Raw genomic sequence first — 3445 nt, forward strand, 5'->3', positions numbered from 1 at the left:
AACAAGTAATATCTGATAAAGTATATACTTGTAAAAACATAGGTGTGATATATATATATATATCTGTGAAAGTAGATTACATTAGATTAGATTTTAAGATGCATTGGAAACTTGTCACCACGTCACTGCATCCTTTGAGGGGATTATTGTGACATACCCACTTCAGTTCCTTAGTCAAGTAGCAGTTAAGAACGCCATTATGTCCTTTGGAGAAATGTTGCCTAATTCCGTAACAAGTGGATAGGCAGTGGTTAAGTCTGAGTCTGGCGAGACTATCACAGTGACACAGAATGTGTTCTGCTGTTTCCTCTTCTTTGCAACAAAGTCTACAGCTATCGTCTCTAATAATACCTAGGTTCGATAGATGCTTTTTAACTCCGCAATGCCCACTGAGAAATCCTGTGACAAGTCGGGTGCCACTTCTGTTTAGCATAAGTAGCTCCCTAGTTCTGGCTTTTTTTGGCACATCATAAGTTCTTTAGCTTGTCTGCAGACAATTGTATTATCTTAATCAGTCTGAGCTGCTCTTTCTCTCCATTCATTAATTTTAAGTTTGAAAAAGCTCCATGAAGGACCGCACCTTTTCTGGCTAGTTCATCTGCTTTTTCATTTCCCTCAAATCTGCTGTGCCCTGGGATGCATTTTAAAGTAATTATAATTAATGTTCTAAATCAACAGGCATTTCCTTCGTAACGCATTGCTGGTTGGATACAATTAAAATATACTTCAGTTTTTCTAGCCGTCACCACACAACAATCGTATAGATAACTCCAGTAATCCTCGTTGTTAGCACATCACGAAATCATTCATAATATCATGCTTACAAAAGATAAAATAATGCATCTATTCATTATTATTATTATTTGATTGACAAATTTTGTACTTAGAAATCTATTGTTCCTTCTTCGTGGATTTGGACTGTTTTTTAGCGTTTAAATTCCTGAATAAATTTTATATTAAATTAAGTTTAAATGTTTGTTTTGACGAAATAAAGTAATTTATTTATATAAACTATTACTTTCAATAGAGTGGTTTTTATCGAACAGTAGTGAAATTACAACAACAACATTTTTTTTTATTATTTTTAATTAATTGAAATTTTGGCTGACCATACAGCTATTTCTAGTATTGCCGTTCTACACTTACTATTATTATTATTCAATTATTGTACTGCTAGTTTATGATTTCGTTCTGATATAACACAATAAGTGAATATGTTAATGAACTTTCACAGCAAATTAACAAAAAATATAAATCAGTTACGGCTTGGGGTCACTTGCCCCAATTATTATTCAATTATTGTACAGCTGGTTTATGATTTCGTTTTCATATAACACAGCAAGTGAATTTGGTAATGAATTTTCACAGCAAATTAACAAAAAATAAAAGTTAGTTACGGCTTGGGTTCAGTTGCATATAATGAACACCGATTCTGAACTTCAAATTTGGCAGGGTACGATACTTGGTACTTGCACTCTCAAAAAAATTATTTACGAATAATTAAATATTTACAAAAAGTTGTAAGACCACTGATGATGGGTGGTAATACTCGAATTAACTGTATGGTCAGTCAAAAATTTTATTAATTAAAAATAATAAAAAAAATTTTTGTTGTTGCAATTTCACTACTGTTCGATAAAAACCTCTCTATTGAAAACAATAGTTTATGTTATTTTAACAATAATATTGTTTGTTTATTGTAACAAAAGCATTTTATTTCGTCGTTTCCAATTTATCGGATATAAGCTAGGAACCTCCCAAGATTGAGGTTGTTTTTTTTTTAAACCAAATTAAAGTTTTTAATTTTTTTATTTCACTTTTAATTTTCTTGATATCAAAGTTAGTTTGTTTTGGCTTCGCATTGTTGTTCAACACAAGTACTTAGTCCATAACTCAATTTATATTTTGCGGTTGTTCTGGTTTGTCTTAATGCATTTATGTTGTTTTTAAGTCTTATAAATAACAACTTCTAAAACTTTTTCAATGTAATTGAAATACAACATTATTTCAAGTTTTTTTTTAAACATTAAAATGATTTAAATGTCAAACTTAGAGTTTGGTTCCAATTCAAAGAATGATGCAATATTGTTAATGGCCAGTTTAAACAGAAAAAAAAAGACTAAAAGGCTTGTTAATAAAATTCGAAAATTTAACTTTTAAACAAATGAATTTTCTATATTTCTTATTTTTTAGCCATTGATATACATGTAAATAAACAAATATAAAATATTAATCAAATTTGATAAACACAATATCTGTCCATCCATTGGTTTCCATTTAATCCAGTTTGCTTATGCTTAGGTTTTTTTAGATCCCATTAAAGAGAACCATTAAGTTTATTAAGAAATATGTACAGTGATTTGTACTGGCCCGTGATCGCATATGGCCTAGACTGCCTTGGTGTCTGCTACCCCACCCGCCATATTCACCAGACTTGGCTCCTTCCGACTACCATTTGTTTTCATCAATGGGACACGCATTGGCTGAGCAGCACTTTGATTCCTACAAGGAGGTCGAAAATTGGGTGTCTGGTTAGTTTGCAATTTTTTTGGCGTGGTATCCACAAATTGCCAGAAACGTGGTCAAAATGTGTAGAAAGCAATGGTCAATACTTTGAATAAAATGTTTTTTACTTTCCTATTAATAATTAGTGTTTTATTTTCACCAAAAAACGCTCATTTCATACCGGTATACCTAATAAGTTTATCTATTATGAGTTTTATAAGTTTATAAGTGATGTAAAAGTAAAATTAGCAGTTCATTATTCATTATTAACTTAAATAATTTGCACTTTAAAACACAAAACTCAATATAAATATAGTATTTCTGAAAAGAACAATACTTCACTTAATATTATTATTAAATTATTAATATACTTAAAAAACAAGCCAAAAATCTGATATAAAACAATATACAAAACTTACTCATATTTTTACTAAAAATCTTTTAATATTAAGTTTTCTTTTATTTTTTACTTAAAAACATATTTAACTATAATATTATTCACATATTACCTCCTTTCATGCAAAACTATTATTTCAAAATGTTAAGGAACAAAAGAGCAATCTATTTAAAATAAAGTGCAGAGTACATTAATTAAACTTATTCATATTTATTCCTGGTGAGCACATTTGCATAAATATTTTATAAAGGATTTTCTACTACATTTAAGTGATATAACCTCAAAAGAATTTTGTTTGAAGTGTTTTGCTTGAGGTACCAAGAAGCTTTGAATAAGTGAAGCAATAGTTGAAAGGCTGGTAATAAATTTCCTAACAAATTTAAGAAGTCTTGCACTCCAGGTGTTAGGAACATTGGTAGGTGCAAATATAGTTTACCTAACTAAATAAGTAGAATTACAAATTGCGACAAGCACAAGTGGTTAGAGGTGAGGCTGGAGCTTTATTTATGGTTGGCACATGTGCACTGCAGTAGTTGGAAGAGG

The sequence above is a fragment of the Teleopsis dalmanni genome, chromosome 1 (assembly GCF_002237135.1).
Source record: "Teleopsis dalmanni isolate 2A chromosome 1, ASM223713v2, whole genome shotgun sequence".
Lineage (NCBI taxonomy): Eukaryota > Metazoa > Arthropoda > Insecta > Diptera > Diopsidae > Teleopsis > Teleopsis dalmanni.